This window comes from Rosa chinensis, chromosome 2 (assembly GCF_002994745.2).
Source record: "Rosa chinensis cultivar Old Blush chromosome 2, RchiOBHm-V2, whole genome shotgun sequence".
NCBI lineage: Eukaryota > Viridiplantae > Streptophyta > Magnoliopsida > Rosales > Rosaceae > Rosa > Rosa chinensis.
In genome coordinates, this window is record NC_037089.1 from 75,687,498 (window position 1) to 75,701,119 (window position 13,622).

Genomic DNA, 13,622 nt, shown 5'->3' on the forward strand with positions numbered 1-13,622 from the left:
TAAGGGACTCATTGATGTATCATAGAGGCAAGACCAAGAACTACCTAAGAATACTCCAATTGGTGGCCAAAAGTGTAGCTTTTTAGTCTTCCCCCTCTTCTCAATTTTTCTTCTAGGAGCCAACCTTGCCTTCTCCTTCTCAAGTGGATTAGAAATGATGCTCATAGGAACAATAGGTGGTAGAAGCTCTTGCGAGTGATGGGGAAGGTTAAGTGCAAGAGGTTCACTTCCTTTCCAATCCATCACCTCATTGTAGAAACATTGACCACTTAATGGTGGATTGAGAGGTAAAAGTGCCTTGATCTCAATCCTCTCATTAAGAATGTAAGTGCTCAATATTCTACAATCCACCTTAGGAAGCTCATGATGGATTTCCGTGGATGTGGGAGGAGAGAAAGTCCTTGGCTCTTCAATTTCTTCATCATCACAAGGTATTGAAGGACTCTCTTTCTCCTTGGGAATATCGACCTCAACGATTAAGGGATCATGGTGTAAGTCTTCAAGCTCCACATCTTCCTCACTAGTCAAGCTATCCTCTTCGGAATCAACTTCATATACCTCCTCTTCATTGTGAAGATTAGATTCCCAATATTGCACCAATTCCTCCGAAGTGTAGTCACTCACCCCACTTGCATCGGAACTTTCATAACCAAGCTCACTTTCTTGTTCATGAACATCACCATCTCGATCTTGAATAGGCAACTCTTGCTCATGATGCTCATAATATACTTCTTCTCTTGAATTAGGCTCCATTTGGTCAAAGAAAGATTCATGCTCATAAATGGTGAATGGTGGCTCTTGTGCAAGACTAGCCTTAAGTTGCTCATTGGAATGTATAAGCATCTCTTGAGAAGCTTGCAATCGAGCTTGGGAGGCTTGCAATAGAGTTTGAGAGGCTTGCAATTGAGCTAGTAGTCCTTCAACGAATTCCTTCCTAGGCTCATAAGCTTGATAATCTCCACCATATAAACTTTCTTGCTCATATCTCCACGGGTCTTCCCATCCATAGTTCCACCGATCCATAGCTCAATATGAGAAAAATATATGCCTATGAGTTTCCAAAAATAAGATTAGTAACCCCAAAAATTAGAAAATATAAATTAGAGAGTAAGCAAATAAAATAAATAACCAAATTTTTTTTTTTTTTTAAATAAAGAAACAAAAATATGCTAAAGTGATCTAAAGAACCGATTCACCAAGGGATTAAGGCTATTAAACCCTAATCCCCGGCAACGGCGCCATTGACTTGGTTCATAAACTATTCGCAAGCGTACGAATCGTTGTCAAGTAAGGGAAGTAATTGGACCTTAGTTTATCGTACCTCGGGGATTAGGTGTTGGACCTAACCAAGATAATTGGCGGTAGGATACTAAAAGCACACAAGAAAATAAAAAGTAAAATAAGACTATAAACAATCAAGGCACCAAGCCTTGGCAAAGCTCGGCTTAGCTCACACCAAGCCTATTCAAAGCCACTAACTTGTAGCCTCAAGATGGGTATACACAAATGAGTTGATGGATTTAATGTTTGAGAGTGGATTTGAACTTAACAAAAAGTAATAAAATGTAAAGCGATTAATAAAAATGCAAGGAAATTAAACTAGAAAAGTGTGAACAATATAATGGGAATGTCGGGTGCTAGGGAGGTTCCTTCACCCAAATCTCATGTATCGGAATCTAATATAATGTAGATGCAAATTTCCTACTTTGGCGGTAGTCGTATCCAAGGCACATAAACTATTCGCAAGCGTACGAATCGTTGTCAAGTAAGGGAAGTAATTAGACCTTAGTTTATCGTACCTCGGGGATTAGGTGTTGGACCTAACCAAGATAATTGGCGGTAGGATACTAAAAGCACACAAGAAAAATAAAAAGTAAAATAAGACTATAAACAATCAAGGCACCAAGCCTTGGCAAAGCTCGGCTTAGCTCACACCAAGCCTATTCAAAGCCACTAACTTGTAGCCTCAAGATGGGTATACACAAATGAGTTGATGGATTTAATGTTTGAGAGTGGATTTGAACTTAACAAAAAGTAATAAAATGTAAAGCGATTAATAAAAATGCAAGGAAATTAAACTAGAAAAGTGTGAACAATATAATGGGAATGACAGGTGCTAGGGAGGTTCCTTCACCCAAATCTCATGTATCGGAATCTAATATAATGTAGATGCAAATTTCCTACTTTGGCGGTAGTCGTATCCAAGGCGGTTCAAGGCTCAAGGACCGAAATTCCCTTTCATGGTATTCCTACTCCGGTTCAAGGGTCGTAGGAACTCACTTGGCATGAATTAGAGCCGGTTCAAGGGTCTCTAATTCACATCAAGAGGCCTAAAGATCGAGGAATTAGACTACTAAGCGACCCGCCCGCGCATTCACGCAACGGGTGTAAATCACCATGCTTATAACCCCTCGAATACGAAATTGAAGGTTTCTAGCTTAGGAATTAGAGGGGGTCAAGCCTCTAACTCCATCCTAGACATGCTCAAAATACACACCCTAGAGTTGACTAGGCTCCTAGACATGCATTTTAACCCAACAAAAATTGATATAAGCATCCAACAAATTAAATTGCATCATGACATTAAAATAGGCATCCTTTACATAAAATTTGGACTAGGGCACACAACCCTAGCCCCCAACAACAAATCTACTCACTACCCATCATTAAACAAACATCAATATACAAAATTTAAAGAGGAACAAAGTGAAGAGAAGTAGGAGTAACAAGAATAAGCCACAAATTGCTATAAAGCAATTATGGCTAGCCTTGATTTATGGCTCCCCTCTTTTACCCAAATTTAATGGAGATGAATTTCTTGATGCTTGGGCTCTCCCTTTAAAATTTGTGGAATTGATGAGAAGATTGAATCTTAGTGAGGTAGATCTTGGTGAGGAGAGAAAATCTTGGTGAGGAGGGATGAAAATCTTGGTGAGGTGGGATGAAAAGATGAGAAGGAAGAAATGGAGAGAGAGAGAGTTGGAGGTGGGTTGGTTTCGGTGGGAGAAGAAGAAGAGAGAGAGGGGTGATGGTGGGGAGTGCGGCAGGAAGAGGTGAAGAAGAATAGGGTTTGAAATGGGTCTGGGGTGAGGTTGCGGCTGTTTTGGGATTTGAGGTGAGGGAGAATTCGGTGTGCAGCTGCTACCGTAGGAATGTATATATGTCTATATATATTAGGTCATGGTATGTGTAAGCCGAGAGAGAGAATAGAATCAGGATGGCAAAAAGGCATGTGGTGGAGAGAAATGAGATAAGAGGGGATAGGTGGCAGTGTGTCATTGGTTAGAAGAAAAGGATTTTTTTTTTTTTTTTTTTCTTTCTCTCTTTGCTTTGCTACCTGCACAGCACGTGCATGATTGAAGGATGATGGCTGGCTTTGATTGATTAATCAAAGGTTTGATTAATTAATCAAATAATTGATTAACTAAAACCAATTTTCTTCTTCTTCTTTTCTATTTTTCTTTCCTCCTTTTCTTCCATTTTCTTCTCACACGTCTCCATGCATTTTCGCATATATTATCTGAAGCAATTGGATCCCACTCCTTCGATGACATTGACCACGGTTGACCAAGCTTTACTATTTCGTCCTTTTGTCGGAAACTCCAATTTACTCCACTTTGGTACAACTTCTTCTGAAATCCACAACTCCGCTTATTTACTACAAAATAAATAAAAATGGATTAATTACATAATAATTGACTTGAGGATTAACTTATTTCTAGTGTTTTAGATATAATTACACGCATATAAATTAGTATAATCACACCCCCACACTTGAACTTTGCTTGTCCTCAAGCAAACTAAATGAAATTTAATCCGAAAATCTAATAACTCACAAACATAAAGATAGTGTAGTATTAGCCTTTCCAACCATAATCCTCAGAGAACTAAGTATGTATATGACCATGAAGTTGACAAAGCACAACATAGGATTTTTGAATTTGTAAGGCAATTAAGATGCACATGTAAGAAATGCTCAAGTATATGCATGTGTAAACCATGTGTCACATCAATCCACCATAATCAAATAGACACATAGAAGACCCGATATAACCCACTAAACTCAAATAGGTTCACTAAATATTACCGCTCAAATATTTAGGGGCTACATGTATTTCACTCAAAAGCAATTTCACAACACGCGTCGCCATATGCTTGCTCTTCGATCTCATCTCCGCTAGGTAACCCACAACATTCAAGATTAAGAGGTCTTTTATTTGGTTGTAATGGGGCTAAGGGCAAGTGGCTATAAGAAATAAAGGATGGGGAAAGACAAAGTCCATGAAAATCGGTGAAGCAACTCTCTCTTGTAGAGATTTAAGACTTTGCTTTCGAATGCTAAATCACTCACTCTAATCCCAATGTACAACCCGCTAACTAAACTATGTTATACTCTCTCTCTTTTTTTTTCACAACTTTTTTTTTTTCTACGTAATACTCTTTGTTTTTCTTTACACAACTTTCTTCTTCTTCTTCCTTTTTTTTTTTTTTTTTTTTTTTTTTTTTTTTTTTTGAGAACTTTCTTTTCTATACAAATCACTCACCCCCACACTTATTCTTTTATAACCTCACACTCTTAATTTTTTTTTCTTTCTTTTGAAGCACTCAAATATAAAGTCATTCTCTCGAATCGCTTCACCAACTACCATGGAAGGGTAGGATAAAAGTGTAGGAATTTGTGGTGGTAATGAACAAAAAGGCTAAAATATATACATAGGCTCAAAGTGGCAATCTAGTGGTAAATATTTTTGGGCACATGCTTCTTTGGCCATGGTGGTATATAGTCCTAATGCCTCCATCCTTTCTATCATGTCGCAAGCTAAAAGTAGCCTCGAGAGGTTTCAAGCAAGTTCTAGATACACAATGTCATGAAATTGTACACACATGAAAGAATAAGTGAATGAACGATGCATACACTATAGATATAGGCACAAAAGCTCACAAATAAGGGCATGCAAGTTAATCGAATAATCTATATGCTTCTCTAATTATGATGAACGAACCTAACATAGGCTATGTGCACACATATAGTCAAGCATAGATCATATACACTCAATCACAAAACAAATTCAAAGTCCTAGATCATGCTTAGTCTATTCACAATCACAACAAGTTAAGTTCATGGCTCGTCATTGGAGTTGGAAAAGGCATTAACCACTAAAATATAATTACATAAAGCTAATAAATTTTTTTTTTTTTTTTTTTCCGCCCGAGCCCTCACCCCCACACTTAAAACCAACATTGTCCTCAATGTTGTAAAGTGAGCTCGAAAGCTAAATCCATGTCAGATTTAGGCATGAGAGTGAAGTCCGGGCAAAAGCACAAAAATTAACTATCTAATAAAAATCTAAATGCGGAGTAAAGTTACGGAAAACCCCCTTTTGTCGACCCTCAATTGCTCACGACCTTCGGAGAAGAAAATATGAGACACCAACCTCAAGGCACAAGGCCTTGACTTCCTTAACGTATGCTCTCAGCTAGCTCTAGGTGCTCATGAAAGATCGACTCCATTGAGAAATATATAGTGTCCAAAGAGCAATGCGTCACAAATAGGCCATCAAAGAATAAGGACAAGGGTCCTCCATTAAGCTCATGGTCTTCATCCCATCAACTCATAACCCAAAATCATCCTCCATGACCTCCACACAAGAATTGTAGCTCAAAATATCTCCTTATTCTCCACACTCCAAGCACCTCCCAACCTCCCAAAAAGATGGCTGAATAGCCTTATTGATGCAAAATAAACCAGGAAATTTCAAAACCACCTAGGGTTGCCTCCCTAGAAGCGCTTGTTTTTAAAGACCCCAAGCCGGTCTATAGAACATGATCGTTGTCAAGGTGGATACTTCTCAAGTACGACCACCCTATTGTTTGGGGCTAAGGGACTCATTGATGTATCATAGAGGCAAGACCAAGAACTACCTAAGAATACTCCAATTGGTGGCCAAAAGTGTAGCTTTTTAGTCTTCCCCCTCTTCTCAATTTTTCTTCTAGGAGCCAACCTTGCCTTCTCCTTCTCAAGTGGATTAGAAATGATGCTCATAGGAACAATAGGTGGTAGAAGCTCTTGCGAGTGATGGGGAAGGTTAAGTGCAAGAGGTTCACTTCCTTTCCAATCCATCACCTCATTGTAGAAACATTGACCACTTAATGGTGGATTGAGAGGTAAAAGTGCCTTGATCTCAATCCTCTCATTAAGAATGTAAGTGCTCAATATTCTACAATCCACCTTAGGAAGCTCATGATGGATTTCCGTGGATGTGGGAGGAGAGAAAGTCCTTGGCTCTTCAATTTCTTCATCATCACAAGGTATTGAAGGACTCTCTTTCTCCTTGGGAATATCGACCTCAACGATTAAGGGATCATGGTGTAAGTCTTCAAGCTCCACATCTTCCTCACTAGTCAAGCTATCCTCTTCGGAATCAACTTCATATACCTCCTCTTCATTGTGAAGATTAGATTCCCAATATTGCACCAATTCCTCCGAAGTGTAGTCACTCACCCCACTTGCATCGGAACTTTCATAACCAAGCTCACTTTCTTGTTCATGAACATCACCATCTCGATCTTGAATAGGCAACTCTTGCTCATGATGCTCATAATATACTTCTTCTCTTGAATTAGGCTCCATTTGGTCAAAGAAAGATTCATGCTCATAAATGGTGAATGGTGGCTCTTGTGCAAGACTAGCCTTAAGTTGCTCATTGGAATGTATAAGCATCTCTTGAGAAGCTTGCAATCGAGCTTGGGAGGCTTGCAATAGAGTTTGAGAGGCTTGCAATTGAGCTAGTAGTCCTTCAACGAATTCCTTCCTAGGCTCATAAGCTTGATAATCTCCACCATATAAACTTTCTTGCTCATATCTCCACGGGTCTTCCCATCCATAGTTCCACCGATCCATAGCTCAATATGAGAAAAATATATGCCTATGAGTTTCCAAAAATAAGATTAGTAACCCCAAAAATTAGAAAATATAAATTAGAGAGTAAGCAAATAAAATAAATAACCAAATTTTTTTTAAATAAAGAAACAAAAATATGCTAAAGTGATCTAAAGAACCGATTCACCAAGGGATTAAGGCTATTAAACCCTAATCCCCGGCAACGGCGCCATTGACTTGGTTCATAAACTATTCGCAAGCGTACGAATCGTTGTCAAGTAAGGGAAGTAATTGGACCTTAGTTTATCGTACCACGGGGATTAGTGGCTAACCCACAATCCTTGGGTAATCGGAAATAGAGACACTTAGCAAACAAAGAAAAGAAAAAAAAGAAAAAAGAAAAAAAAATAAAATAAAAATGCTACTCTAAGGCACCAAGCCTTAGCAATGCTCGACTTTGGTTGCACTGAAGCCTAATCAAAACTAAGACCTAGTGATGACTATTTACAATGAAGTAGGAAATGTCACCAAAAATGTAATTTGCATTTCTAACAACTAAGTGCAAGAATTTAAATGGAGAATTTAATTAACAACTAAATTAAATAAAACAAAGAAAAGTAAGAAATGATATAGATATGGGATTGGTAGTTAGGGATGATTCCTAACCCTAATTCAATGCTCTAGATGCTAATTTGATTTACGTGCAATTTATTAAAGATGGTAGAAGCCGTACCCAAGGCTTTTCAAGGCTCAAGGGCCAAAATTCCCTTTCATGGTATTCCTACTCCGGTTCAAGGGCCGTAGGAACTCACTCGACATGAATTAGAGCCGGTTCAAGGGTCACTAATTCACATCAAGAGGCCTAGAGTTTGAGGAATTAGGCAACTAAGCTCACCATAATTGCTATCAAGCTAATCATGTAGTGAACCATGCTTGTACTTCCCACAAATATTAAATCGGGGTCCTAGCTCTAAAATCTAAGGATGTCATCCCCTAAATTTTAATCTAGACTTATTAAAACACATACCCAAGAGTTGACAATTCCTAAGCATGCATTCTAATCAATTATGTCACAAAACACAAGCATCCAATAATTAACAAATTCCATATATAAATTAAATTAAGCATCCATTACATCAAATTTGGATTAGGGCACACAACCCTAACCCCCAACAAAGAAATTACTCACTACCCATAATTAAATTAACATCAACAAATATCAATAAAGAGGAAAAGGTGAAAAGAAGTGAGAAGTAACAAGAACAAGTCACAATTGCTATGAAGCAATTATGACAAGCCTTGATTTATAGCTCCCCACTTTTACCCAATCTTCAAATCTTGATGATGATGAAGTCCCTTGATGCTTAGAAGGTTTGAGTGAGTAATTCTCAAATACCAAAATAAAATAGAAAGAGAAGATGAAAAAAATGGTGGAGAAGGATGGGGGAGAGAGAGCAGCCCAAAGGGCTGCCTCTGTTTTCTTTTTTGGTGCTGCGGCGCTGTTCGTCTCTACCGTGATTGCAAAGAGAAAAGGGTATATATATATGGCCTAGGTTAATTAACGTGTGTGTGTGTGGCTGTTCGTGTACAAGAAGAAAGAAAATGAGAGATAGGGACACGTGGCAGCGGCTGAGAGGAAGGAAGAAAATGAAAAGGAAAATAAAAGAAAGGAAAGGAAATGGCTGCACGTGGGAAGAAGAAGAAGGGATCAGCCATGCTGACGTCATCATGACGTCAGCAAACTTTTTTTTTTTAAATAATATTAATAATTATTATTATTTTCACTTTTTCCCTTTCTTTTTTTTTTCTTCTTTCTTCATCTTCTCCGTCTTCTTTCTTCTCTCGTCGCCATGTAATTCCACACATACTCTCGGAGGCAATTGAATTCCGCTCCCTTGATGGCATTGATCACGGTTGACCCGCATTGACTATTTCGTCCTTTTGTCGGAAACTCCAATTTGCTCCAATTTTTGCACCAATTTCTCTTGTTTCCGCAATTCCGCTTATTTTCTACAAAATAAATAAAAATGAATTAATTATATATTAATTGTCATGGAGATTAGCTTAATTCTAGTGTTTTAGATATAATTACACGCATATAAATGTGTATAATCAGGTTGCGAAAAGAAATTCATGATGTGGTGGTTTTACAACAATATTGGAGTTACAATGATGTTTACAAATTGGCTAGTGAGGTGGAGAAACAACTAAAAGTACGTCAGAAGCAGCCTAGCAATGAGGACTCCTACCACAAACAAATTGCTGCCAAGTGGGTTGCACCATCTGAGACTGATAAAAAAGGAGAACAAAGGATTGAATTCCAGAACAACCGCACCAATCTCAAGGAGGGTGGCAAGCCTAAGAAGTGTTTCAAGTGTTCGGGGTTGGGACATATAGCATCTGAATGTCCTAATCGACGGGTGGTGAACTTGGTTGAGGAAATAGGAGAAACAAGTGAAGCAAGACATGGTGAACTAATGATATCTGATGATTGTCATTATTATAGTGACGAAGAAGTTACCTGGAGTGATCAAGGTGAGTCACTTGTGATAAGAAGAACCATGAATGCATCAAAAATAGAAGAGCACCCAGATTGGAGAAGACATAATATATTTCATACAAAGTGCACTTCCAATGGTAAGGTGTGTCAAGTTATCATTGATGGTGGGAGTTGTGAAAACATTGTGGCACAAGAGATGGTAGACAAGTTGAACTTGCAAACAGAAAGGAAGCCAATATCCTATAAGCTGCAGTGGTTCAAAAAAGGTAGTGATGTAGTAGTCAACCAACGTTGTTTGGTATCATTCTCTATTGGAAAAAACTACCAAGACTCACAATGGTGTGATGTAGCACCAATGGATGCTTGCCATCTCTTATTAGGCCGTCCTTGGCAATTTGATAGGAGAGCTCACCATGACGGGTACCAGAACACCTACTCTTTCTTGAAGGATGGAAAGAAAATTATTTTGGGTCCATCTAGAGCAGACCACAAACCAAAATCATCCAAAGCAGAGAGCTGCAGTTTTCTCTCCACAAAGAAGTTTTTAACTGAATCCAAAGAGAGTGGGGAATTGTATATGTTGATGGTGAAAGAAGTGGGCACTGATGATTTTAGTTATTCCAAGGTGTTGGCACCTTTGCTGGAGGAATATAGTGAAGTCATTCCTGAGGAGTTACCTTCTGGGCTACCACCTATGCGTGACGTACAACACCACATTGATCTCGTACCAGGTTCAAGTTTGCCAAACAGACCTCACTACCGCATGAGTCCACAAGAATATGAAGAGCTCAATAGGCAAGTGACTGAGTTGCTACAGAAAGGAGTGATCCGGGAAAGTATGAGTCCGTGTGCAGTACCAGCATTACTCACACCTAAGAAGGATGGGACCTGGCGTATGTGTATTGACAGTAGAGCAATAAATAAGATAACAGTAAAGTATAGGTTTCCAATCCCACGCTTGGATGATATGCTTGACCACTTATCTGGAGCTAAGGTATTTTCAAAAATTGATTTACGAAGTGGGTACCATCAGATAAGGATAAGGCCTGGAGATGAATGGAAGACTGCTTTCAAGACCCGTGATGGTCTGTTTGAGTGGCTTGTAATGCCGTTCGGATTAACAAATGCCCCTAGCACATTCATGCGACTCATGAATCAGGTATTTCGCCCTTTTATTGGAAAATTCGTGGTTGTTTATTTCGACGATATTCTTGTGTATAGCCTTAATGAAGCAGAACACTTGAAGCACCTACGAGAGATTTTTGAAGTATTGAGGGTGCAGAAGCTATATGCCAATTTGAAGAAGTGTGAGTTTTTAACTGAAAGCTTAGTTTTCTTGGGATATGTTATTTCTGCTGAAGGGATCAAAGTGGACTCAAATAAAATTGCAGCAATTTTAGAGTGGCCAACACCAAAATCCATCCATGATATTAGAAGCTTTCATGGCCTAGCTTCTTTTTATCGGCGGTTTATTCGCAATTTTAGCTCCATTATTGCTCCAATGACTGATTGTCTGCGTTCTAATGTATTCAAATGGACTGAAGAGGCTAATAAGAGTTTCCATGCAATAAAAGAAGCTATGACCAAAGCCCCTGTCTTGGCTTTACCTGATTATGATAAGGTTTTTGAGGTGGATTGTGATGCGTCCAACAATGGTATTGGAGCTGTCTTGAGCCAAGAAGGAAAGCCCATAGCTTTCTTCAGTGAGAAATTAAATGACACCAGGCAGAGGTATTCCACATATGACGTTGAATTTTATGCCATTGTTCAATCTCTTCGGTATTGGAGGCAATATCTTATCTTCAAAGAATTTGTTCTCTACTCTGATCATGAAGCCCTCAAGTTCCTCAATGGACAACAAAAACTTAATAGGCGCCATGCCAGATGGGTCGAAGAGCTACAAGAATACAACTTTGTGATCAAGCATAAAGCTGGGGTGCAAAATAGGGTGGCTGATGCCTTGAGTAGGCGTGGAGCACTTCTATCTGTGATGGAGGTACGAGTTGACGGATTTGATTACTTAAAGACGTTATATCAAGAAGATGTAGATTTTTGTGAGACATGGAATGAGTGCAAGGAGAAGAACTCTATTAAAGATTTCCATATTCAAGATGGTTTCTTATTCAAGGGTAGCAGGTTATGTGTCCCTAACTGTTCACTACGGCTCTGGATCATTGAAGAAGTGCATGGAGGTGGTCTTGGTGGACATTTTGGGAAGACTAAAACTTTGTCATTAATTGAGGAGAAGTTCTTTTGGCCCAGGTTGCAAAGAGATGTACTGAGGTATGTACAACGTTGTCGTATATGCCACCTAGCTAAAAGTAGAAGTCAAAACACAGGGTTGTACACACCCCTTCCAGAACCAAAAGCTCCCTGGGAAGAAGTTAGCATGGATTTTGTGGTAGGATTACCAAGGACAAAACAGGGGTTTGATTCTATTTTTGTAGTGGTGGATAGGTTTTCCAAAATGGCACATTTTATACCTTGCAAAAAGACAATGGATGCTAGTAATATTGCCAATATCTACTTTTGTGACATTGTAAGGCTGCATGGAGTTCCTCGTACCATCACATCTGATAGAGATAGCAAGTTTGTGGGACACTTTTGGCGAACCTTGTGGAGAAAGTTGGGTACAAAGCTTCAGTTTAGTACTGCTCATCACCCTCAAACCGACGGTCAGACAGAAGTGGTGAATCGAAGCTTGGGAAACTTATTGAGAGCACTAGTTCGGCATAACAAAGCAAGTTGGGTTGAGTTCCTTCCGCAAGCTGAATTTGCTTACAATAGCTCTAAGCATAGTACTACAAATATCAGTCCTTTTGAAGCTGTATACGGTAGCAACCCCAATGGGCCTTTGGATTTAATTCCATTACCTGTCACGGATTGATTCAGCGGTGATGCCAAAGATATGGCAGACCATATTAAGGAGTTACATGAACAAGTGCGGCGAAGACTTGTTGAGAGTAATCAGAAATACAAAGAGGTTGCTGACAAGCATCGTCGTTATGTTGAGTTCAAAGAGGGTGACCTGGTTTGGATCAACTTGAGCAAGGAGAGGTTTCCACGTGGGAAGTGTGGTAAACTACATGACAGAGGAGGGGGACCATACAAGGTTCTCAAACGAGCTGGTAACAATGCTTATGTTCTCGAACTCCCTGATGATATTGGAGTGTCTCCTACTTTTAATGTTGCTGATTTGCAAGTCTATCATGGTGAGAATGAACCTACTGCTGTGGACTCGAGGGCGAGTCCTGTCCAACCCGGGGTGCCTGATACGGGTGTATCCTCCAACTTAGAGGAAGGAAGGCCCAAGAGGACAACTCAAGGACAACCTCCTGCTTATTTGCATGATTACGTTAGGAAATAATCATCCTAGTTTCATTATGATTCTTTTCCTTACAACGTTCTGTATCAAACATTTAAGTCTCATATCTTTTATTATTACTTTCCAGATTAGGCTAGGTTTTCATCACTATTTATGTTGCTGCTTGTAAGACTTTGTATTATTGAGTTATATGATATAAGAAAACGTGACTTTGGCTGCAAATACGTGTGAGTTCTCTAAACATCTTGTTTCTGGTGTCAAGTGGTAGAGTTAGAGACCTGTGTATGACTTAATTTCCCATTAGTAACTGTTTGATTTACAGAATATATTGAATTGAAAGCAGATACAAAAAACGGATACACTTTGATTTAGGATCTGCCATTTGCTTCACAGAGTGATTGAAGCACTAATCAATGCAATGAAGCTTGGACGCAAGAAACTGGAAACGCTGAGTTGATAAGCCCTTGGTGAAAATGTCTGCTGTTTGGTCATTAGTAGAGACATAGGAAACGGCCAGCTCTTTTCTAACAACCTTATCCCTCACATAATGGTAATCAACTTCGATATGCTTGGTTCTGGAATGAAAAACTGGATTGGAGGCCAAAGATATGGAGCTGACATTATCACACCAGATCCGGGGACATGAGAGAAACACATTAAGATCACGAAATAGAGACCGAAGCCAAGACAACTCAACAGCTGCAAGCTGCCGGTACTCAGCTTCAGCACTGGACCTGGATACTGTTTTATGTTTCTTGGAGCTCCAAGAGATCAAGTTTGGACCAAGATAAACACAGAACCCACCAGTGGAATGACAATCATCCGGATCACCCGCATAATCGGCATCCGAATAGGCAACTAACTAGAGAGAACCTGGCTGATAAACTAATCCATGATTAAAGGTACACTTCAAATAT

At 39.3% G+C, this 13,622-nt stretch overlaps 1 long non-coding RNA gene across 1 annotated transcript; it reads right to left on the bottom strand.

Moving 5' to 3' along the window:
- Positions 1 to 7,971: 7,971 nt before the first annotated feature.
- Positions 7,972 to 9,781, bottom strand: LOC121051899. The gene is made up of 2 exons (XR_005807407.1): positions 9,402 to 9,781; positions 7,972 to 8,890 (listed from the first exon to the last, which is right to left on the bottom strand). It is a non-coding gene; the product is annotated as an uncharacterized LOC121051899 (long non-coding RNA).
- Positions 9,782 to 13,622: the final 3,841 nt, after the last annotated feature.